The sequence below is a fragment of the Hemiscyllium ocellatum genome, chromosome 14 (genome assembly GCF_020745735.1).
Source record: "Hemiscyllium ocellatum isolate sHemOce1 chromosome 14, sHemOce1.pat.X.cur, whole genome shotgun sequence".
Classification (NCBI taxonomy): Eukaryota; Metazoa; Chordata; class Chondrichthyes; order Orectolobiformes; family Hemiscylliidae; genus Hemiscyllium; species Hemiscyllium ocellatum.
In genome coordinates, this window is record NC_083414.1 from 55058435 (window position 1) to 55084704 (window position 26270).

Sequence of the window (26270 nt, forward strand, 5' to 3'; positions counted from 1 at the left end):
AGCGAAAAGCTGATCTTAGATGCAAAGACCACCAACCACTACCTCTTATATGCCCCTAATTTGTAGATGTTTTATTTTATAGCTGCAAATAATTTCTTTGCAGTACTTTATCAGCACCATGCTGCACTCAAAGTCACTGTTGATAAAGAGCGAATGAGCTCCCCTTCATCAATCCATTGAGAAATTTGCCAATGCATTCTCTAATATTGACTGCAAGTCTGTATGCCCTGGTTCATTTAGGTGTTGGGACTCCTACAATTCGAGGCACTGCAAAATGTACTTTGTTGAAAATGTTATGAATGGGGTCTTAGCCATCTGCTCAGCATGTAAGGTTTATGCTGAGAATGGGCAAAGCAAAATAATGCTGTTGATAATGAAGACAGTAATCAAATCATTGCTCAAACTCTTGAAAATGGCATATGGCAATATCTTTTGGCTCTGAAAGTTAGGAGGTGTCTCAAACATTTGAACAATGGGTAAAGCTAGCTGTCTGATATTGCTACTTTGCAGTAAACACTCAAGATGCTACCATACCAAACATTTGCCTGCCACATAGATGAGTCATGTGGTATATGAATTTCAGTGTCACTGTGATACCAGGACATAGGCCAAATACCTCAACAACTGGTGGACTATATGCACCAATATATCTGAACTTCTGCAGTGGGCAGCTTGCCAACTATGCTCGACACCATGTGCTTAGACACCTCAGAACATTGTGTCCAACATTAAATATGACTCTGTTATTGGACAACACTTATTAAATCACACTGGAAACCAATTTAAGATTATCAGGATTGCAATGTGTACTTTTTAATAGGTGCTAAAAGCAACATATATTCACATACAGAAGCCATTCTTTGTGATCAAAAGTAATTTATCCATACATGGCATTGTTTTCTATGAAAAAGGATATGGAGACTGCCAACTCCTGCTGCATTCCCCGTGGCAAAGCCCTGACTAATTGCAATTTATTTGCCTGGTCTGAGTTTAATTAGTTTACTAAGATTGACACATAACAGCTCCTGCTGCATTTCTTTAGTAAGCAACAACTAATCAGCACCCTTTTCTTGTGCTGTATACATCTTCTTTCCTCCTAAGTTTGGTTTCTTATGTTCCAGTTTTGATGCATACAAGATGAACACTTAGTGTCTTATTTTAACAATGTTTAAATTCTGTGGAGGTGATGAGACCTTGAAGCAATTCCCTTCTGTCTGCCACAAAGCAGCAGCTTTCTTCCCCTCCCCCCAGAACACCCCGCTGTTGTGAAATTCTGAGAGGTGCCACTCGACACCTCAATGGTTTCTATTTATCTTTCTATCCCTTCTCAACTCTCATGTCCATGGCAACCACAAGTTACATGGGCACTTCTCCAAATGGAGGTGTTTACCATAAGTTCACTATTTCCCTTTCCGAACAATCTGTTTACTTTGAGGTAAAAGGATATTTGAAAACATCGTGAAGTTCAGCATTCATGATAATAACACTGGAGGAACCTAATCCGATCCAATGACTGATGTACCGAGCCACAGTCTGAGGTATGGCAAGTTGCCCATACTGGACTCTTAGGCAGCAGCTTTATGCCCATCAAACAGCCAGACAATGTGACTGAAATTCTCAGTCAAGATCTTCATTTGATTTTGCCTCCTCTGCTCTCCATGTTACACATGACTTTTGCAAATCCACTAGCATTCACAAACAGAACCTATGAAAATATTAAGATGCTTCTGAATAAGGTGCCCTTTTCATGTTGTAATGCAGAAAATCATTAATAAAATGCTAATGGTGATTGTCAAATTTGTCCTGTGATTCTTCCATGATTGCAACAAATGTTCACATTTCAGCCTCAATTTATCCCACAGCACAGTACTAAAGAAGGTTTTTGCGATGATTAATTATGTTCTGATGTTGAACTTGTTTAGTACTGTCAGATTACCTCAAGCTGATTTCATGTATCTTTTGATTCATGACAGTTCAAGTCTGATTTTTGTAGATTTAATGTCAAATTTGAAACTTTCTAACAGTAGCGAATTCTGCTTAAATTGCAGGCATGATGCACAGAATATTAATATCTCAAAGTACATAACTTAGAAAGCCACCCGAACTGAATTAATTCATATTGAAGACCAGTAAGCTCGTTTTGCATTACTTTGTGTTTCACCAGTATTTATGTGATTGATCAGCTATGCAAAAAGAAGACTGAATGTTTAACAGCCAGAAAACACTTGGTTAAACAACGAAAATAAGGTTTAAATATTTATTTACTGACACTAAAACTATCAAAAATAAACTGAGAATAGGCTGAGCAATCTCTGCTCTTGATCATTTGAAAAAGCAAATTGTTGTGAAAGTATTTTTTGAACATGCTGACTGGAAACATCCAATTGAATTTCTTAAGATGATTAAAGCCAAATTTATTATCCTGACTTAGAAGTATACCACCATTCCTGGGTCAAACTTCAGGAATTCCTTCCCTAATTGTATTGTTGGTACACTTACAAAAACAAGTTCAAGAAGGCAGCTCACCATGATATTTTTCTCCGGCGGTTAGGGATAGGCTACAAATTCCAGGTAGCCAGCAAAACCCAGATCCCCGAATGAATCATGAAAAAAACACTTACTGGAAAGCATGTTTCGGCAGCACGATTTGGCTATATAACGTTGCTGAAGAATTAGGGAACAGTATTTTCGAGAATGCTTACCTCTGTTCGCAATTGCACGATTCCAGCAGCTTCGTTCTGCACAAGTGCTGGTGTCAGCAGCCGTCAGAGCATGTGAGAGGTGCAGTACAATACATTGAGCAGCTTCCGCTCAAAAATTAAACTAATGAGACAAGAATATTGTTGTATAAGCCCTGTATAATCCCTGCAGAACTCCATTACTCTTTTACAGACCATTTGTCTCACTAATCAGTTCTTGTACCTGCATATCACACAATCTAAACCAACCCTCAAGAAACAGTCAGAAGACAATCAAACACAGCCATCCACTTCTGCAACCACAACTGCACCTGAAGGTGGTGATGATGATGACCCTCTGTTCCTTCATTAATAATATTTTTTTAAGTAATGTTAAATTTACTTTTGTTTCATTACTAAATATGATTTAAATCTTCATTTAGGCTGTGCTATACATCATGTTAGACTTTTGAGTGATTTTGAGTGATCGTGAATGATATTTTTTGCTGGTCTGTCCCTCACCCCACTTTTCCCATTGGCCCCATTATTTCTATTAAGCGATTTTCTATTAAGCGCAGTTTCACTGGAACACAACTACGGCATGATAGGCGAGCTGTCTGTCCAACTTTCAAATTCTATCTGCGGACTTCGACTATTCAGATGCTGTAGATAGAGATTTTCAATATGTCTCAGCCTGCCAGCTGCATTCTGCAGAACAAATTAACATGCCTTTTTGAAAGTAGCTCAACCATCAAGTTGAACTTGAAGTCAGCCACATAACAAAATTTCAAGATCAACACCCCTAGATCTCACTGGACTGATACTCTCACCCATGAGTGCAAACCGTGAATATGAGCATGTAAAAACCAATGCTTTTAAAGTTAAAGTGGATGATTTAAGTTCAATCTCGCTAAAAGCATGCAGAGTCTCACATCAAATAAAATACAGCTATTTCATTTGATGTAAAAATACATTGTGGTCAACTGAAATGGAAAAACACCTAAGCAAAAGAGTAGAAATTTTGCTTATTTCTCAATCATTCTACAAAAATTTAAAGTTTTCCTTTAAAAAAGCGGTAGCAGACCCGGAAGGCACGCTAGGTTACTTGGGTAAGGTTTTTTTTCTCTCCCCTTATTTAAAGGCGTAGGCGAGTCACCCGAGGCACTACACGAGTAGTGCCTCCCACCCTTCCACCTCCTCTAACCTAATAATAAGACCAATTGTGACTAGCGGGTAAGTGCTGCATTTTCCTTGTTTGTTTCTTTAGATTTAGTTGGTTTTTGTTTTTTTTTAAGGAAAGCTTACTTTTAGAGGGATGGCAGTGCAGAGAGGGCAATGTTCCTCTTGCAACATGTATGAGGTGAGGGAAGCCATTAGCGTCCCTGCTGAGTACACTTGCAAGAAGTGCACCCATCTCCAGCTCCTCCAAACCCGTGTTAGGGAACTGGAGCTGGAGTTGGATGAACTGCGGATCATTCGGGAGGCAGAGGAGGTCATAGATCGGAGCTATAGGCAAGTAGTTACTCCGAAAGTTCAAGATAGATGGGTGACAGTGAGGGGGAGTGGGAGGAGGAAGACAGTGCAGGGACCCCCTGCGGTCATTCCCCTCAAGAACAAGTATACCGTTTTGGATACTTGTGGGGGGGATGACTTACCAGGGGTAAGCAACGAGGTTCAGGCCTCTGGCACGGAGCCTGGCCCCGTTGCTCAGAAGGGTAGGGTGGAGAAAGGTAGAGCAATTGTTCTTGGCGACTCGATAGTGAGGGGTACAGACAGACGGTTTTGTGGGGGCGACAGGGACTCACGTTTGGTATGTTGCCTCCCAGGTGCAAGGGTACGTGATGTCGCTGATCGTGTTTTCCGGGTCCTTAAGGGGGAGGGGGAGCAGCCCCAGATCGTGGTCCACGTTGGCACCAACGATATAGGTAGGAAGAAGGGTGAGGATGTAAGGCAGGCTTTCAGGGAGCTAGGTTGGAAGCTCAGAGTTAGAACAAACAGAGTTGTAGTCTCTGGTTTGTTACCCGTGCCACGTGATAGAGAGTCGAGGAATAGGGAGAGAGAGCAGTTAAATGCGTGGCTACAGGGATGGTGCAGGAGGGAGGGATTCCGGTTTCTGGATAACTGGGGTCCTTTCTGGGGAAGGTGGGACCTCTATAAAAAGGATGGTCTACACTTGAACCTGAGGGGCACCAGTATCCTTGGGGGGAGGTTTGCTAGTGCTCTTTGGGAGGGTTTAAACTAACTCCGCGGGGGCATGGGAACCAGGACTGTAGCTTTAGGGTACAGGACCTTGAGTGTAGGGAGGTTAGGAATAATGCAGCGATCTCTAAGGAGGGTGCCTGTAACCAGAAAGGTGGATTGAAGTGTGTATACTTCAATGCCAGAAGTATAAGGAATAAGGTAGGTGAACTTGCAGCGTGGGTTGGTACCTGGGACTTCGATGTTGTGGCCATTACAGAGACGTGGGTAGAACAGGGACAAGAATGGCTGTTGCACGTTCCAGGGTTCAAATGTTTTAGTAGGATCAGACATGGGGGTAAAAAAGGGGGAGGTGTGGCATTACTTGTCAAAGACAGTATCACAGCAGTGGAATGGACGATGGAAGAGGACTTGCCATCTGAGGTAGTTTGGGCTGAGGTTAGAAATAGGAAAGGTGAGGTCACCCTGTTAGGTGTTTTCTACAGGCCTCCTAATAGTCCTAGAGAAGTAGAGGATAATATTGCGAGGATGATTCAGGAAAAGAGTGAAGGTAGCAGGGTGGTTGTTATGGGGGACTTTAACTTCCCAGATATTGACTGGGAGAGCTATAGCTCGAGTTCATTAGATGGGTCGGTGTTTGTACAATGTGTGCAGGAGGGTTTCCTGACACAATATGTCGACAGGCCAACAAGAGGGGAGGCTATATTGGATTTGGTTCTAGGTAATGAACCAGGCCAGGTGTTAGACTTGGAGGTAGGTGAGCACTTCGGGGACAGTGACCACAACTCGGTGACTTTTACTTTAGTGATGGAGAGGGATAATCGTGTGCCGCAGGGCAAGAGCTATAGCTGGGGGCAGGGAAATTATGATGCAGTGAGGCATGACTTAAGATGTGTGGATTGGAAAAACAGGCTTCAAGGGAAGAACACTAATGAGATGTGGGGAGTGTTCAAGGAGCAGCTACTGCGTGTCCTCGATAGGTATGTACCAGTCAGGCATGGTGTAAAGGGCCTTGTGAGGCAGCCGTGGTTTAGTAAGGAATTGGAGTCCCTTGTGAAAGGGAAGAAGGCGGCATATGTAAAGATGAGGCGTGAAGGTTCAGTAGGGGCGATTGAGTGTTATAAGGTAGCCAGGAAGGAGCTAAAGAGGGAGCTAAGAGAAGCGAGAAGGGGACATGAAAAGTCTTTAGCTGGTAGGATTAGGGAAAACCCAAAGGCTTTCTATAGATATGTCAAGAATAAAAGGATGACTAGGGTAGGTATCGGTCCAGTCAAGGATAGTAGTGGGAAGTTGTGTGTGGAGGCGGAGGAGATTGGAGAGACATTAAATCAGTACTTTTCCTCAGTATTCACTCAGGAACAGGACACTGTTGCTGATGTGAATATGGAATCACAAATAATTAGAATGGATGCCCTGGAAATATGCAGGGAAGAGGTTTTGGGAATATTGGAAAGGATGAATATAGATAAGTCTCCTGGGCCTGATGGCATTTACCCCAGGATCCTATGGGAAGCTAGGGAGGAGATAGCAGAGCCATTGGCCTGGATTTTTATGTCGTCGTTGTCAACAGGAATAGTACCAGAGGACTGGAGGATAGCGAATGTGGTCCCATTGTTCAAGAAAGGGAGTAGGGATAGCCCGAGCAACTATAGGCCAGTGAGTCTGACTTCAGTGGTGGGCAAAGTCTTAGAGAGAATGGTAAGGGATAAGATTTATGAACATCTGGGTAGGAATAACGTGATCAGGGATAGCCAGCATGGTTTTGTGAAGGGCAGGTCGTGCCTCACAAACCTTATTGAGTTCTTTGAGAAGGTGACCAAGGAAGTGGATGAGGGTAAAGCAGTAGATGTTGTGTATATGGATTTTAGTAAGGCGTTCGATAAGGTTCCCCATGGTAGGCTAATGCTAAAACTTCGGAGGTATGGCATTGAGGATACATTAGAGGTTTGGATTAGGAATTGGCTGGCTGGAAGGAGACAGAGGGTAGTAGTTGATGGATTATGTTCATCTTGGAGCGCAGTTACTAGCGGTGTACCACAAGGATCTGTTTTGGGACCATTGCTTTTTGTTATCTTTATAAATGATCTAGAGGAAGGACTTGAAAGCTGGGTAAGCAAGTTTGCGGATGACACAAAAGTCGGTGGAGTTGTGGATAGTGAGGAAGGAAGTGGTAGGTTACAGCGGGATATAGATAAGTTGCAGAGCTGGGCGGAAATGTGGCAAATGGAATTCAATGTAGCTAAGTGCGAAGTCGTTCACTTTGGTAGGAATAACAAGATGATGGATTACTGGGCTAATGGTAGGCTACTTGGTAGTGTGGATGAGCAGAGGGATCTTGGTGTCCATGTACACAGATCTCTGAAAGTTGCCACCCAGGTAAATAGTGCTGTGAGGAAGGCATATGGTGTACTGGGCTTTATTGGCAGAGGAATTGAGTTCCGGAGTCCTGAGGTCATGTTGCAGTTGTATAAGACTCTGGTGCGGCCTCATCTGGAGTATTGTGTGCAGTTTTGGTCGCCATACTATAGGAAGGATGTGGAAGCTTTAGAACGAGTGCAGAGGAGGTTTACCAGGATGTTGCCTGGAATGGTAGGAAAATCTTATGAGGAAAGGCTGAGGCACTTGGGGCTGTTCTCATTGGAGAAGAGAAGGTTTAGGGGAGATCTGATAGAAGTGTATAAGATGATTAGGGGTTTAGATAGGGTAGATACTAAGAACCTTTTACCGCTAATGGAGTCAGGTGTTACTAGGGGACATAGCTTTAAATTAAGGGGTGGTAGGTATAGGACAGATGTTAGGGGTAGATTCTTCACACAGCGGGTTGTGAGTTCATGGAATGCCCTGCCCGTATCAGTGGTGAACTCTCCTTCTTTATGGTCATTTAAGCGGGCATTGGATAGGCATTTGGAAGTTATTGGGCTAGTATAGGTTAGGTAGGATTCGGTCGGCGCAACATCGAGGGCCGAAGGGCCTGTACTGCGCTGTATCCTTCTATGTTCTATGTTCTATTCCTGTGTATTCCAATTTCAAATTTACCTGAAGAACTACAAATGCAAACTTTTATATAAAATCCTCTGTCCACCAATATCATTTACCAATGGGTAATATTCCCAATTCAAGAAACTGGAGTGAAATTTTATTAACGGAGGAATACAACAGAAAAAGTATGAGCCCATGCTGTCTGAAAGTGCAGACTAAGGAAAGTTGAAGGAATCATGCTATTTACAGATAGTTTCCACTGCTCAGGACAGTAAGAGTATTACAGCATTACAGATCAAACATATAGATAATAATGTGTGACATCATGACATTACTTGGATTTTTAAAAATGAATTATATAGTGCAACCTGCAGCATTTATAACAAGAATTTTATTTTATACTAATCTATGTTTTTTTTTACTAATTATGGCGTAATTTGATTTGTGTAAATAATGATGTAACTGATCTCTTGCTCTGGCATTAATAAAAAGTACCAGTCAAAAATGAGCATGTGAAGAGAGAGAGCTTAGACACTAGCCCAGAGAGCTGTATTGGATTGAGGATCTCCTATGCAGAGATGCAAATAAAGGAGTGCTGCAATAAGGGCAGCATGGTGGCTCAGTGATTAGCACTGCAGCCTCACAGCACAAGGGACCTGGGTTTGATTCTCGCCTCAGGCGACTGTCTGTATGGAGTTTGCACGTTCTCCTTGTGTCCGAGTGGGTTTCCTCTGGGTGATCCAGTTTCCTCCCACAGTCCAAAAAGGTCAGGTGAATTGACCATACTCAATTGTCCATAGAGTTAGGTGCATTAGCCAGGGGTAAATATAGGGTAGGAGAAAGCATCTGAATGGGTTACTCTTCAGAGGGTCGGTGTGGACTTGTTGGGCTGCAAGGCCAGTTTTCACACTGTCGGGAACCTAATCTAATCTAAATATAGGGAGTTGAAGAGCCTTTTTTAGAGATAGGGAGCAAACAGCTTCAAGATCATAGATGTGCAGGCACCAACAGACCAGAAACACTCGAGTGTGCCATCCAAATATATAAGTAAAATCAGTTCTAATTGGCCATAACCCGATTGAAGAAATGGAAACCATTTTTTAATAGAACGTGAACTTTCCTTACCTATATTGGTTCCAACACAATTCCAGTCCCATTGGTTTAAATAATGCTGCTATTATGCGATTTTCTTATAAAGAGGATTGTGCAGGAATGGAATTATCGCATTATTTCAGAACCAACTGTAGTAGTATTGGTTTTATGCATAAGATAAGACACTAAGCACAGAAACATCTGGAGAAAGTGTGTAAGTTGAGTGTTGAGTGTACAGAATTTCCACTGCTACTTATGGCTTTTCATGTCTGAGTCAATGAGTAATGGTCAACCAAATTGAACTGCTGTACACAAAGAACAGCATTATAATGAATAAAGCCTTCTTTTTTAGGAAAGTATGAAAGGTAGGAGGAACATGGATCTAAATGATACAATTTGTGTTCTGCAAGACGTATTTTGGATCAATAAAGAACTGGGAAATGCCCTTGTTTCCCTGCTCTTAGTATGCAATGGAGATATTCACACATGGCTCGAAGGCCACTTAAGACCCCATATAACTGAAGTAGTTTTATGCCCTGGTTTGTGTTGAGTTAGCTAATCCCAGCAGTGAAAATAACAGGACATTTATGATTTACCCGAGTGGCTTTGGATTAGGGAGGGAAAATTGACCAGGTTTTGATTAAAGTTCAACTATGTCTGCAAAAAAAAAGATGAAAACGTTGGCAGAAATAATCTGGTGAATCAATTTAACACAGTTATTTCATTCTTTTTCCTTCAGATACCATGCCCTATGAGGGTTTTGGTTACTGTCAATTTTGATAGGATCCCAGCTGATGTAATGTGGAACAAGTCATACCTCAGAGTGAAATCTGCCTGGTAGATGGTAAATTATGTTTTTTTTCTGAACATGAGACCAGTTACAGAACAAATTCATTAGCAGCTCTCAGGGTACCTTTAACATAAATACCGAAAAAAAATTGCACAAAAAATAATAAAATTAGATATAAAGTTTGGGAAGATGTTATCGAGAAACCAGAAAAAGAAAGATCAAATTCAAACTTTTCCATTTATCCCAGCTAAAAACACAAAAAAATTCAAGTCAAGTTTTAACACCAGCCCTGCCCTAAGGTTTCATGTACAAGCATGCAGTTTTTTTTTCAGTGAGCTTCTACATATTCACCAAATATATTCTCCTTCATCTGGTATCTCTCCTTGTGACACTTAGACAGCTAATTAAATTCACTGAAAGAAAAACAGACATTGCCGGAGAAACGGAACATGTCTGGCAGCATCTGTGGAGAGAAAACAGAGTTCATATTTTAAGTCCAATAGCCCATCTTTAGTTCTGTTCAACAGTTCTTTGCTTTACTTTAGTTGTAACTAAATTCACTATTACATCAACTTCCAAACTAACACAAGTTCCCAAAAATCCGATTCCAGCACACTGGCACACATTGACTGAGACACTTCTAGATTTTTCTCTCTATTTCTTACTGGATCACTGTTCCAAAGTAACACCACTGACATTTTTCCATCAACCCTCTTTTAGAAGACTGATTGCTAACCCCAATGTCTTCACTCTAAACTTGGTAAGCACTTTATTTGATTTGATTTACTTATTATTGTCACATGTGCCTAGGTATAGTGAAACGTTTTGTTTTGCATGTAGTACAGACAGATCACACCATGCAAAGTGCATATAGGCGATAGAACAGAGCAAGCAAGGCAATGTTATGACTGCAGAGAAGGTGCACAAAAAGCAAGATGAACATTCAATTTGAAATTTGAGAGGCCCTTTCAAAAATCTAATAGCTGCAGAGAAGAAACTGTTCTTGAACATTTTGGTGTATGGGTTTAAGCTTTTGTATGTTCTGCCTGACAGAAGAGGCTGGAAGAGAATATAACCGGGGTAGGAGGCGGTCTTTGATAATGTTGGCTGCCTTTCCAAGCCAACAGGAAATGTAGATGGAGTCAATGAATGGATGTTGACTAGCATGATGAACTGGGCTGTTGTTATTGTAGTTTCTCACAGTATTGGGCAGAGTAGTTGCCATAAGAAGCCAAAATGCATCTAGATAGAATTCTTTCTGTGGTGCATCCACAAAAGTTGGGAAGAGTCCTTTTGGACATGCCCAATTTTCTTAACTTCCTGAGGAAGTAGAGGCGTTGTTGAGCCTTCTTAACCGTCACATCAACGTGGGTGGTCCAGGACGGACTGTTGGTGATCATCATTCCGAAAAACTTGACGCTCTTGACCATCACCACCTCAGCTCCAATGATGTAGTCAGGAGCGTGTCATCCACCTTGCTTCCTGAAGTCAATGATCAGCTATTTAGTTTTGCTGACTTTGAAGAAGAGATTGTTATCCTTACACCACACCACCAAGCAATCTATCGCTTTCCTGTATTCTATCTTGTCATTGTTTGAGATCTGGCCTACAACAGTGGTGTCAGCAGTGAATGTGTAGGTAGAGTTAGGATGAAATTTGGCTACAAAGTCATGAGTTCACAGGGAGTACCATTAGGACCTGAGTGCACAGCCTTGTGGGGCACCAGTGTTGAGGATAGTAGTGGAGGAGGTGCTGTTACCTGTCCTCACTGATAACTGTCTGTGGTTCAGAAAGTAGAGAATCAGAACATCGAGATAGGTCTCAGAGTTAGGAGATTAATTTTGTTGGAATTATAGTGTTGAAGGTGGAGCTGTACTCAGTAAGTGCAAGTTTGACATAGATATCCTTGTTACCCAGATGGAAGAGTGTCTGGCCAGGGAAATGGCATCTGCCGCGGTCCTATTGCAATGAATAAAGTTATCTGCAAAGAAACAAACCTCCAGTTTAACAGGCACCACCTTCTTCCAAAAATAACAGATTTAAATCAGCTCCATCCTTCTTAATGCCTGAAATACAGGGATGAGGGGAAAAGGCAAGAGATTGGCAATGGGAAATAGAGGCAGTGCAGGCATATCGGGCCAACTGACCTCCTTCTGTGCCACAACAATTAGAGAGAGAGAGTCATAAAGCACAGAACAGACCCTTTGATGCAACCAGTCCATGCAGCCATGCTCCCAAACTAAAATTAGTCCCAGCTGCTTGAACTTGGTCCGTATCCCTCCAAACCTTTCCTATTCATGAATTTATCCAAATGTCTTTTAAATGTTGTAACTGTACATGCATCCACCACTTTCTTCGGCAGTTTATTTCACACATGAACCACTCTGTGTAATAAAAAGTTACCGCTCATGTCCTTTTTAAATCTTTCTCTTCTCACCTAAAAAATAGGCCCCCTGGTTCTGAACAGCCCCACCTTAGGGAAAAGGCCCTTGGCTATTCACCTCATCTATGCCTCTCATGATTTTATAAACCTCAATAAGGTCACCCTTCAGCCTCTTGCTATTCAGTGAAAAAGTCCCAGTCTTTCCAGTTTGGTTTTACATCTCAAACCGTCCATTCCTGACAAGATTCTGGTAAATCTTTTTTGAACCCTTTCCAATTTAACTGGACAACCAGAATCAGTATTCCAGAAGGGGCCTCACCAACGTCAACATGACATCCAGCTTCTACACGCAAAGGTCTGAGCAATGAAGATGAGTATGCTAAACACTTTCTTAACCACTTTTTCTGACGGTCACATAAATTTCAAAGAATTATGTACCTGAACCCCTAGGTCTCTCTGTTCTACAACACTACCTAGGGTCTTATCGTTAATTGTATAAGTATTATCCTTGCTTGTCTTACCAAAATGCAATACTTCTGTGGTAAAGGTTTTCAACATTATGTGCAGGTTGGATAGATGGATAAGGAAACTGTTTCCACTCATAAAAGGAACAAGATCGAAAGGACCCAAATTTAAAGTGATTTGCAAAAGCAGAAAATGTGATGAGAAAATACTTTCTTCCATCATGAATAGTTTGAGTATGGAATGCACAGTCTGAAAATGTGGCAGATGCATGTTCAATTGAGACATTCAAGAGGACATTTGATAATTATTTATTCAGAAATAATGTGCAAGGTTATGAGGAAATAGCAGGAGTTTGGCACTAGGTAATGATGCTTGTTTTAAGAGCAAGGGCAGATGTGTTGGGCTGAATGGACTCCTTTTGCACTGTCACACATTTGTGATTCTGTGAAGGTTTTAGAAGACTGCAATTCTTCCCCTTAGAGAACAGGAGGAAGCTTGGAAAGAGTTTTATAGGAGTATTCAAGATTGTTAGGAATCCAGATGGAGAAACTACTTCCATTGGCAAAAGGGTCAAGAATCAGAGGACACCAATTTAAGGTGACTGCAGAAGATAAATTTCAATGAGGAAAAGCCATTTTAGCAAGAGTGGTGAAGATTGAGGATACTCTACCTGAGAGTGTGGTGGAGGCAGATTTATTCATAGTTTTAGAAAGGGAATTAGATACACAGCTGAAGAAAGAAAACTGTTGCTGATGTGTTATTACTAAGTGGTGGCAAGGACATAATGTGCTGAATACCTTTCTTCTGTGGTGTCATCAGCATAGGGTTCTATTCTAGGATTCCAGTTAGGAAAATGTTAAGGCATGTTAACATGGAAGCTCCCTCGACTGCCCACATAAAATAGAATTGATAAAGTGATCCCAAATCAGCAAGGGTAACTCCTCATGTATTGATTCTCAGACTGAGCTGCAATCTTTCATCCTAACAATCCCATCACTGGGGCATAAGGCCTTCTGTCCAAATGGCTTCTCTCTGGATATCTGGTGCCTGAAAGCAAAGTCAGAGAGGAATGTGAGAAAAACAAACAAATTAGCAAAGAAAAAAAATGAGGGTATGTTTGACATCCTGCACACTTTGGATCCCAGTTCCATCTAATCTCACATCATCATGACATTACTGATGACATAATCCACTCATTACAAAAGTATGTATCATCCCATCATACGACAATACTGAGCAGTTCTGGCAACATCAATGGAGAGAGAAAGTAATTAATAGTTCACATGGAATATATCTCTTCAGAACTGGAGGGGAGAAATGTGGTGAGTGATGGTGTGTGAGGGGATGGAAGGAGGGAAGATCTTGGATCAAATATCCTCACCCTATCCCAGATTTTCCCTTTTATTTATCCTTCCCCACCCCCAAAATGGATAAGGGACCTGACTTCAATATTATCCAGATGCTATCAGGAGATTAAAATCTTCAAGGAGAAAGTGAGCACTGCAGATGCTGGAGATCAGAGCTGAAAATGTGTTGCTGGAAAAACGCAGCAGGTCAGACAGCATCCAAAGAGCAGGAGAATCGACATTTCGGGCATAAGCCCTTCTTCAGGAAGGGCTCATGCCCGAAACATCGATTCTCCTGCTCTTTGGATGCTGCCTGACCTGTTGCGTTTTTCCAGCAACACATTTTCAGCTATCAGGAGATTGCAGACTTGAGTCCTGCTGGGATCTTTCTACCTCGGAGCCAGGAGAGCTGGGTTCAAATCCCACCTGTCCCAGAGGTGGATGCTGACATCTCTGGGCAGGTTGATTACATCTGTAATCTATTACACTTCTAACCTGCTTCAGTTCTGAAGAAGTCATTTTAGACATGCCATGTTAACTCTATTTCACTTCCTACTGCCAGGCCTGCTGAGATCATTCAGCAATCGATGAATTTATACCAAATTTTACTTCCTTTTGTACCTTAAAACAGCTCAAATAATAGGTTGTTTTACACAATGGCAGGTATAACAAAGACAAACTCAAGACTGTTTCCAGTACACCATCCATAAACAACTAATGTTATTTATAAAATTGGATGCACTATATGGTCAAGTGACAAAGGCAAGGGAGATGAACAGCATTCAAATGGATCTGAGCCAATTAAACAGATGGACTGGCAGATGGATTTTAATCTAGATAAATGTAATGAAATGTATATTGGAACAGATACTGCATGTCTATGTGCACAATGAAGAGATATCATTTTGGAGACTGTCACTAATTGTCAAATTGGGAAAAGCCAATATTTGAGGAACTGGTGGTTTTGTTGAACTGATTTCTATTGAAGTAACAAAATCATACATTAAGATTGTGTAATTGTAAAGTAATACAAAATGCACATAGTTGTACCTATCAGCCAAGAAATGCCTCTACACAGCTGGAAAAATCTCAGATTAGGAAGCTGTTCAAAAACATAAAATATTGTCACATAACCGGAACCTCTGTCTCTTTAGAAATCAGTACATCATTTAATAAATGAAGCAAGATAAAATAACGAGTTAATGTAGAATGTATTACATTTGTAAAATAAATTGCTCACATGTGATTAGTGTTATTGAAAAGTCACAAATTTGTTGAAAGCACTTCTGATGCCAAATTAATAAAATTTCATCTGTCGTCCGCAGCAGTAGAACTCAATCCTACCATTTATCAGGAAGATATTGTGAAAAACGTCAAACATTAAATTAGAGCACAGTGTATGATGGAAAAGCAGGTGTGTTTTAGGGGTTTAACTGGTGCACCAAAATTTAGTCTCCAGAAATTGAAGAATGCAAAATAAGCTAGAGCTAAGCAGATGAGAACATAAACAAACCAGACTGCCAAAGTCTGCTTCAGCCAGAAACCATGGCTGAAATCAAACATAATTCGGCTTTAAAATGTGACAAAGTATGTAGGAATATTAAAGACCAGACAAGGAAATTACATTACAATAGAATTGTAGAACAAATCATGTTAAGAAATTAGCATTCACTTTAATCTAAAACAAATTGGATTAGATAAAATAAAATAATGCTGATTTTTCTTGCATCAGCTGGTGGATCAGAATTTTTAATGTGAAGTGTCAAAGTTCATCCCAAGGATGATGCCAGAACCATTTTGATTTCAAACATATTCAGAGTTCTAACAAAAACTCTGTCCAAATGGCTGTGACAGCTATTTAGCATTGTGGATACTGTACCATAAACAAAAAAATAACAGCTACTTTGTTAAGATGGTACAAAAATGCCTAATCTTAGAAACAATTTACACTAAATTTCTTTATTGTCTATAACATAGCCTGTTTGTCTCACAGGTCTTAGTAATTCTTTGAACAATATAGTTTTATGTCAGTGCCGAGCAGACTCAGAGTATATTCAGGGCATGAGATGATTATTTCAACAGGGTTAGGGGGACTTTGAAGATCGTAGAAATGAGGTGTTGGAAAATGGCACTACATCATGGGGTGGCATGGTGGTTCAGTGGTTAGTACTGCTGCCTCACAGCACTAGGAACCTGGGTTCAATTCCAGCCTCAGGTTAATTTCTGTATGGAGTTTGCACATTCTCACTGTTTATGTGGGAGTTTCCTCCAGGTGACTACAAAGACACGAGAGAGAAACTGGTCAGAATTGATTAGGAGAGGAACCTAGCAGGGAGAATGTGGAGTAGGAATGGCAGAAGTTTCTGGGGCAATTTGGGAGGCAAAGCAGAAATTCATCCTAAGGGAGAAGAAATATCCTAAAGGAATGACCAGGCAAACATTGCTGTTAAGGGAAGCCAGGGTCAGCACAAAAACAAAAGAAAAAGAAGACAGTGTGATGAAGATTAATGGGAAGCCTTTATAATCCAGCCTAGTGCAACTAAAAAAGACATAATGGGAGAGAAGATGAACTGAGGGCTAGGTGAGTTAATAATATTTTTAAAAATTGCAAATGTGTTTTTTTAAAGATGTTAGGGTAAGAGAGAGAGGAAGAGTGGATATTGATCTTTGGATAATGAGATCAGAGAAGTAGTAATGGGGATCAAAGAAACAGCCGAGAAACTAATTAGGTACTTTGCATCAGTCTACACAGTGGAAGATACAAGTAGTTCACCTATAATGCCGTAATGTGTTCCAACAAAACCTCGCTAACTAGAAAATCATTTAATAGAATATTGGGAGAAGTGGGCCTAAATAGCAATGCATGTGCAGAACAGTCTAAAGTTGTGCAGGTTATGTGGATTGGCCTTGTAATATTGCCCCATTGTGTGCAGGGATGTGCAGGCTAGATGGATTAGCCACGATAAATGCAGGGTGAGGGTGGGGAATGGATATAGGCAGGATATTCTTAGGAGGGTACCTGTGAACTCGACAGGCTGAATAACCTGCTTCCACGCTGCACAGATTCTATGATTTTAGCTTGAAGAGCTAGTAGAGTCATGATGTGCCAAATGACCTCCTTCAATGACATAACATTCTGAGATTTTGTACCTGCTACCCAATAATTGTCATGTCATAAAGATACAAGAAAAAGATATTATAAGGTCTTGACTTCCCTCAAGATCATGGTGCAGCCCTATTGTATATCCTAGAATAAAAGGGCCCACACCACCAGAGTCCCCATCATGCAAAAACCTGGAGGAAGGCAAGAGAAACAAACTTGATATTTTACTTCTAAGAAAAATGAAATTAGATGTGATTTCTCTCTACTTTTGTGACATTTGATACTCCCAAATCTCTTGTAAAGACATAATTGTACTTCCTGTAAACATTTTATTTTCTGTTTTAAAAACAATGTTACCCTGCATGTTTTAACAATGCTTAAAAGTATAGCTTGTCTAAATAAATTACTTAATTGGATGTTATATTGATAAATTCTAATTCCAAAATACAGATCATTTATAAACTGAATGTTAAAAATATTATTTGATCACATATGTATCTATTGTCATCTTAAATCTAATCAATATGCCTTCTATTTAATCTTTAAAACATTTGCATTGTTACAGGCCATTACCGTCCCTCTTTTCATCTTCCATTTCAGTGCTGAGCAAAAAAACAAAAATACTTTGAGTATGGAAATAAGGAACGAGTTCAGGGCAAACCTTGTTATTTTGTTTCAATGAGTCATTGAATATATTAATGAGCCAATAATATTATACTTCACATTGAGGAAGAATTGGCATTGCTTCAGGCTGCATGCAAACACAGACTGACAATCACCAGATTTCTCAACTGTAGGTTTCCTGAACTATTTGCTATTAGTGCAGCTGATTGATGAAGATGCTACCTCTGAGATATTGTGATAACAGCTTCATCTAATTCTCCAACAGGAATGGCTACTTACAGGTCAAAGCAGCAAGTTTACTCTCCTTGGGAAGTTGAGAACGAGTAGTTTCCTCTTCTTTTATTGTAGATTTTGGTTTCTGATTTCTGATATACAAACTGGAAATGAATGTAACAACCTTTTTTAAAAAAGTTTAATCACTTATTTGTGAGATAGATAGAACCCTCGCCTGTCTATGGCAAAAAAGTATAATTTACGTGTTCAGTTTCTCCCTCAAAATATAAATCAAGGCTTTGGCAGCAAGAAAAGAAATAAAAATAAAAAGGAAGAAATAAAGAAATCAACAGCAATCCAAAGTTATGAAATTTCTACTGTTCTTGTTATCTTTCAACACGTATTGTCTATTTAATGAAGAAAGATCACTATTTAGTATGCTTACATAGCATGTACTCAGTGACGTTCACACTGGGCAAGAATTCAAAAAAAAATTTTAATGCAAAAGGGTCATAGCACTATTTAAAATGAGGTAAGTTGAATTCTTTCACTTCTGCATGAATAAGTAGATATGTGCACATTGTGTCAAAATATTTTGAAAGCACAACAACATTCAAATGACATTTCTGCTACCAATATTAAACCATATTTTAAAAATCTCACAGGCCACAGAAGTGACAAAACAGCTGCAATGTCCATTGACAGCTTTTTACCTGAATCTGGATTATCTTTGACTCTCAGGTAAAAGCAAAATACAGGAAATGCTGGAATCTGAAACAAGGGCAGAGAATGCTTCAGAAACTGGACAGATCTGGCAGCAACTGTGGATAGAGACCCAGCGTTAACATTTCAAGTCCAGTATGACCTTTCATTAAGTTTGTCCAGCATACTCCATGTCTTTTTCACTTTTGATGCTATCATTGGTAATGTGTTTTTACCCAATGTTGAGGTCATGCAAAACTCTAAGGCCCATGTTCTAACTCGCTCCTAGCTCCATTCCCCTATCATGTCCATGTTCACTGAATTACAATGCCTGCTTATCATGCAACTTCTTGAATTTAAAATATATCTTTATTGTCAAAGTCCTCCATGGCTATACTCCTCTCTATCCTTGTAATCACCTCCAGTTCCACAATTGTAAATTCCCAAATATAAGTGCAAATAATTGTTCCTAAATATGCACATTTTGTAAAGTGAAATATTATTTTTATTTGCAATCACCATTGCATTATTAATAAGTATATTTCTGTTGGCCAGAATCAGCAAAGTACAGATGATCTAATATTTCTTTTAAATAAACAAATAATTTAGGATGCATGTTATCAATTTTAATCTGACCATATAGAGTCATAGAGTCATAGAGATGTACAGCATGGAAACAGACCCTTCATTCCAACCCATCCATGACAACCAGATATCCCAACCCAATCTAGTCCCACGTGCTAGCACCCGGCCCATATCACTCCAAACCCTTCCTATTAATATACCCATCCAAATGTTGCAATTGTACCAGCCTCCACCACTTCCTTTGGCAGCTCATTCCATACACTCTCGGCGTGAAAATGTTGCCCCTCAGGTCTCTTTTATATCTTTCCCCTCTCACCTTAAACCTATGCCATCTAGTTCTGGATTCTCCCACCCCAGAGAAAAGACTTTGTCTATTTATCCTATCCATGCCCCTCATAATTTTGTAAACCTCTCTAAGGTCACCCCTCAGCCTCCGACGCTCCAGGGAAAACAGCCCCAGCCTGTTCAGCCTCTCCCTACGGCTCAGATCCTCCAACCCTGGCAACATCCTTGTAAATCTTTTCTGAACCCTTTCAAGTTTCACAACATCTTTCCGATAAGAAGGAGACCAGAATTGCAACATTCCACCAGTGGCCTAACCAATGTCCTGTACAGGTGCATCATGACCTCCTAACCCCTGTACTCAATATTGTCCTTCGCTCCAACCAGTCCATGCTGAACATCATCCCAAACTAAACAGTCCCACCTGCCTGCTCCTGGCCCATATCTCTCCAAACCTTTCCTACTCATGTATCCATCCAAATGTCTTTTAAATATTGTAACTAAACCTGCAACCACCAGTTCCTCAGGAAGTTTATTCCACACTCGAACCATCTTCTGCACAAAAAAAAATTGCCTCTTATGTCTTTCTTAAAACCTTCTCCTCACGCCTTAAAAACGTGCCCCCTAGTGGTGAAATTCCCCATCTTCGAGAAAAGACAATTACCATAAAGTCGAAACTTCAAACTTTTTTTGGTGTGTTACCATGTTAATTTTTATGTTCTGAAGCTCCAAATTTAAATACAAGCATGTCATGCAGGAAGTCTTGATAATGGGAGGAGGGAAATGTACGAGTTTTAGATATACCTTACCTTCCACCGGGCAATGGTGCCATAGGCAGAGACTGCTTTCTGGATTTTCATCTGACTGACCGTTCACCATCCATGAGATTAGATATTATTCCTCTACGCTCCAGATTATTGAGTTCACCACATACTGCGACCTTGAATGCTTCTTCTTCTGCCTCTGCCTCCGGGCCCACTTTTTTAACCAAGACACCCTCCCACCCACCGAGTACCTCTTCTCCTGCCTCCAACACATCCCATCCACCTGGACACCCTGTGCCGACCTGCTACCTGCCCTTGACTTCGTTATTTCAAATTGCCGCCATGGCATCAACTGCCTCAACCTGTCCACCCCCTTACCCACTCCAACCTCCCACCCTCACAATACGCAGCCCCCCACTCCCTCCGCTCCAACCCCAACCTCACCATCAAACCTGCAGACAAGGGGGGGCGCAAATGTAGTGTGGCGCACTGACCTCTACACTGCTGAAGCCAAGTGCCAACTCACAGACACCTCCTCCTACTGCCCCCTTGATCATGACATCACCTCCCAGACTATCCACAACCTTATCACATTTGGGGATCTCATTGTCTGTGAACCCCACACAGCCCGATTCTACCTCCCAGTGAAGATTCACAAGTCTGACTGCCCCATTCGATCCATTATCTCAGCCTGCGCCTGTCTCACTCAACTCATCTCTGCATACCTCGACACCTTCCTGTCCCCCTTAATCCATGAACTCCCTACCTATGTTTGTGACACCACCCACGCTCTTCACCTCCTCCAAGATTTTCGTTTACCCAGCACACAACACCTCACTTTCACCATGGACATCCAGTCCCTGTATACATCCATCTGCCACGACAAAGGCCTCCAAGTCCTCCGTTTCTCCCTCTCACGCTGTCCCAACTAGTACCCTATCACAGACAGCCTCATCCTGGCTGAACTGGTCCTCACTCTCAACAACTTCTCCTTCCAATACTCCCACTTCCTCCAAACCAAAGAGGTAGCCTTGGGGACCTACATGGGACCCAGCTCTGCCTGCCTGTTTGTCGGGTACGTGGAACAGTCCATCTTCCACAGTTACAATGGCACCACACCTCATCTGTCCCTCCGCTACGTCGATGACTGTATTGGTGCTGCCTCTTGCTCCAACGAGGAGGTTGATCAGTTCATCAATTTTATCAACACCTCAACTTCACTCGGACCATCTCGGCAACCTTCCTCCCCTTCCTGGACCTCTCCATCACTGTCTCTGGTAACCAATGAACCACAGACATATACTACAAGCCCACCGACTCTCACAGCTACCTAGACTACACTGACTCCCACTCTACGTCCTGGAAAAAACACCATCCCTTATTCCCAATTCCTCCGCCTCTGCCGCATGTGTTCCCAAGGTGACCAATTCCATCTCAGAAAGTCCCAGAAGGCCTCCTTCTTCCACAATCACAACTTCCCTTCCACGTGGTCGATGATGCCCTCCAGTACATCTCCTCCATTTCATGCACCACCGCCCTTGAACCCCATTCTTCCCAATACAACAAAGACAGAAACCCCCAGGTCCTCACCTTCCACCCCACCAACCTTTACATACAATGTGTCATCCTATGCCACTTCCACTACCTTCACATGGTCACCACTACCAAAGATATATTTCCCTCCCCACCCTTATCAGCGTTCTAAAAAGACCATTCCTTCCATGACTCCCTCATCGGGTCACGCCCCCCCACCAGCCCACACCCCACTCCTGGCACCTTCCCCTGCCACCGCAGGAAGTGCAAAACCTGCACCCATGCCACTCCCCTCACATTCATCCAAGGCTCCAAGGGATCTTTCCACATCCGTCAGAAATTTAACTGTACCTTTACCAATGTCATCTACTGCATCCGTTGCACACGGTGTGGTCTCCTCCACATCGAGGAGACAGGACGCCTTCTTGCGGATCATTTCGGAGAACATTTCTGGGACACCCGCACCCACCAACCCCACCAAATGGCTGTACACTTCAATTCCCCCTCCCACATGCAGGTCCAGGACCTCCTCCACCTCCAAACTGTTATCAACCAACATCTGGAGGAGGAACACCTCATACTCCGCCTTGGGACCCTGCAACCACACGGAATAAACGTGGATTTCAACAGCATCTTCATTTCTGCTCCCCCAACATCATCCCAATCCAAAGCCTCCAACTTGGCACCACCTTCTGGATCTGTCCATCACTCCCCCCTCTGACTTATCACCTTCTCCCTCACCTTCATCCACATATCTCTCTCCCAGCTACTTCCCCCCAACCCCACTCCCCTCCCATTTATCTCTCAGCCCTGACTCATAAGCCTCATTCCTGATGAATGGCTGATGCCTGAAATGTCAATTCTCCTGCTCCTTGGATGCTGCCTGACCTGCTGTGCTTTTCCAGCACCACACGTTCGACTGAGTATTAAGCCTGTATACACTACTTAACAGCATCAGAAATACAACTGATCTGAGTACATGTTGTTTTTGTCTGATGTTCAGACGCTTTGGAGCAAAGGCTTCCCAATGTGAGGGTTGGGACTGAAAATGGGATCACAAGCCAATATTTTGAGTCTGTGAGCTCTGACGTATCAGTCTTACCAACAATAGAGTTCTGACCCAGTTCTAAAAGCCCCCATCAGCTCTTATCAGTTTCTCTCTCCCTGGGCCTTCCCACACGTTCCTTTCTGTGAGGTCATGACAATTTTAAAGCCTCAAAATGAGGTCACTGTGGAAAAACATTTGGGAAGCAGTTTTGGGAGAAAATGTAACACAAAGACAAATGAACCAGCTGCAACAAAAATACCTAAAAGCCTTGTGCCAAATAGCGTTCTTTTAGGAATACTCAGTTTCTATTTATTTATTTTTTGATTGACAAGTTGGCTAATTCTGCACCGAGAGTGATTTCTGTTGAATTACGTCATTGTTCCCAGCAAAACCTTTGGTTATGAACTCCAATCAAGTGCAGCTTTTGTTTTCCTACCTTTATTGCCCTCCAATGGCTGTTAAATGAATTGCAGTGACAGATCCCAAAACACAACTGATCGAAGAAAAGAACGAAAGAACTGCGGAGGGGCTGGAAATCTGAAACAAAAACAGAAATTGCTTGAAAATCTCAGCAAGTCTGGCAGCATCTGTAGAGAGAAATCAGAGTTAATGTTTCAGGTCCAGTGATTCTTCTCCAGAAACGTTAATAAATAATAAAAGACTGCTTGGATCTTTTAATTTAGTTGGCTATTTGACTTTTCAGGTGATTGGATATTGATGATTAAAAAATGGTACATATCGTTGTAATATATTTAATGGATTTTTTCTTCTTCTTTTACTTTCACACATTGTGTCATGTTTCACTACCAAGGCTTTCTTTGTCTTTGCCCTGAAATCAACTATATGGAGGAATCGCGCAGCAGGTCAGGCCGCATCCAAAGAGCAGGAGAATCGACATTTCGGGCATTCTCCTGTTCCTTGGATGCTGCCTGACCTGCTGCGCTTTTCCAGCAACACATTTTCAGCTCTGATCTCCAGCATCTGCAGTCCTCACTTTCTCCTATATGAAGGAATCTACTCGTTAGCAAATGTTCTTGTATTTTATGTCTGCTGTGGAGAAGTAAATGTGTTTTTTTAACTTTAGATTTTATTTCAGTTACAGTAATGGAAGAAATTAATCTAGAAAGGATTCATGAATATGAACCTGCTTGTTACATTAATAATTTAGCCAATGAACCCACAATATAACCAGATAACTACTCTTTTTAAAATTCAGGTACAGGATACATACATCGCCAGCGAGGCCAGCAGTTAATGCCTCTTCCCAATTGTCTTTGAGTATTTTGATGGCCTACACAAATGTGCACAGTCCATGTGATGAAGATACTTCGATGGAGAGCTTTTGGATCTTGAACTAGGAATGATGAAGGAACAGTGATATGTTTCCAAGATGGGTGGCGTATGACTTAATATTGCAGTGATTACACTCTTTTAACTGAGATAGTCACTGTCCAGCACTTCTGTGTCATGTCTGTTATTTACCCCACACTTGAATGTTCTTCACATTTTGCTGTGAGTACTAAGTATATCATTCTTTGAGGAACTGCAAATGGAACTAAATAGTGTAATTACCAGTGCACGCCTTCATTTCTGACCTTATTGCAGAGGGTAGGACATTGAGAAAAGTAGCTGAAGATAGTTAGGTTCAGGACACTTCCTTGAGGAATTCCTGTCATAATGTTCTGAGGATAAGATGATTAGCTTTCAACAACTATCTCCATTTCCTTGTGCTCAGTCTGACTCCAGCCAGTTGGATGTTTCTCTAAACCACCCTTCCTCCCAAACCCCCAAAACTCAATTTCCAAATTTTCTGGAGCTCCGTGATGTCACACTCAGTTAAACAATGCCTAGATATCAACGACACTGGATTTTATGTTTGGACAATGGCTGCAACATGGTCAGGAGTGAATGATCCTGATAAACCCAAATGAAGTGTTGTTGAGTAACATTTTGCTGAGTAAGCAAGTAAGTATATATGACCTCTTCAAATGTTTTGCCAATGACTGAGTGTGGGCTGAGGGGAAGGCAGTTTACAAGATAGGATTTGCCCTGCTTTTCATGAACAGTACACTGCACAACATTTCACACTGTCAGGTAGATGTTAGTCTTATAGTTCCACTGAAACAGCTTACCCACGTGTGCATGTGGCAATGGAGTACAAGTCTCCAGTACTACAATTTGTGTAAAGTACACAAAGCCATTTGTTAATGTACATGAAGTGAATTGAGGTGGCTAACAACTGATATGAGAACCTACAGAGAGCAGAGATCAATCATCCATTCAGCACTTCCAACTGAAAATGGTTATAAAGTCTAAACCTTGTCATTTGCACTCAGTTGCTGAACTCTGGCAACAGTAAGGATGGAAAAGTTCATGGAACCACTTCCTCCCATTAGCTGTTTAATTGGCCACTACCATTCATGAGTGGATGTAGCCGGAATGTAAAATTTGATCTGATCCAAAGGTTGTTACCATTGCTTGTTATATTAATAATTTAGCCAATGAATCCATAATATAACCAGGTAAGTACTAATTGGCTTTTTAAAAAATTCAGGTTATTATTAAAAAATTATTCAAAAGAGGAGTCTGGTCGAAGTACATAGAGAAACCATTCCAATCAACAGAAGGGTCAACACAAATCTAAGGTGACTGGGAAAAGTGCCATTTGTGACATGAGCAAAATATTTCACTTCTAATGGATAGGATTTAGAATGTGTTATCTGAGAGTGTGGTGGGGCAGACTCAGACGTTCAAGGCCAGATCCACCGACGTCAAGCTGCTGTTCTTCTCTGACCACTGCCTCCTGCTGGCCGACTGTAACCTACAGGATGAGCAGCGGGCTGGTAAGGGAACATGGAAGCTGAACACAAAGCTGTTCACCCCAGGAAACATTGAAGAGCTCAAGAGGGACCACACAGGTTGGAGAACCATGAAGCCCCTCTTTGAGTCTCCAACAGACTAGTGGGAAACAGTAAAAGGGAACATCAAGAGGTTCTTCATCCTCAAAGGTGTTCAGGAAGCAAGAGAGAGATGGGTAAAACTGTCCCAACTCCAGGAAGGTATGCAGAACCTGCTCCTGCTGCAAACAATGGGGGTCGATGTCACAGAGGACCTCCAGGAGGTGAAGGGCCAGCAAGCCTCGCTCTTTGCCTCGGAGGCCTCCAAGATAATCTTCCAGTCCAGGGTCCGCTCGGTGGAGCAGGACGAGATGTGCTCATGTTTCTTCTTCCAGAAGGTGCACAAAGAGAGCTTCGCACTCAGCAGCCAGAAGGAAGTAGATGGCTCGACAACATAATCTCAGACTGACATCATGAGGATCAGCAAATCCTTCTATGCCAGTCTGTAAGACTCGAAGCCAATCAACAGCGCGGCCTCCTAGTCGTTCCTGTCTTCTATCACGGAGGTCTTAGATGACAGAACACAGGAGAGGCTGGACTAGCCGCTACTTCTGGATGAGCTGACCAAGGCCCTTGAGTCCTTCCAA

The 26270-nt window shown here is 41.7% G+C and overlaps 1 long non-coding RNA gene across 1 annotated transcript; it reads left to right on the plus strand.

Annotated features, from left to right (window-relative positions):
- The first annotated feature begins 3826 nt into the window (after positions 1 to 3826).
- Positions 3827 to 24300, plus strand: LOC132822150 (uncharacterized). The gene is made up of 3 exons (XR_009645405.1): positions 3827 to 3911; positions 9688 to 9792; positions 24003 to 24300. It is a non-coding gene; the product is annotated as an uncharacterized LOC132822150 (long non-coding RNA).
- The last annotated feature ends 1970 nt before the right edge of the window (positions 24301 to 26270 follow it).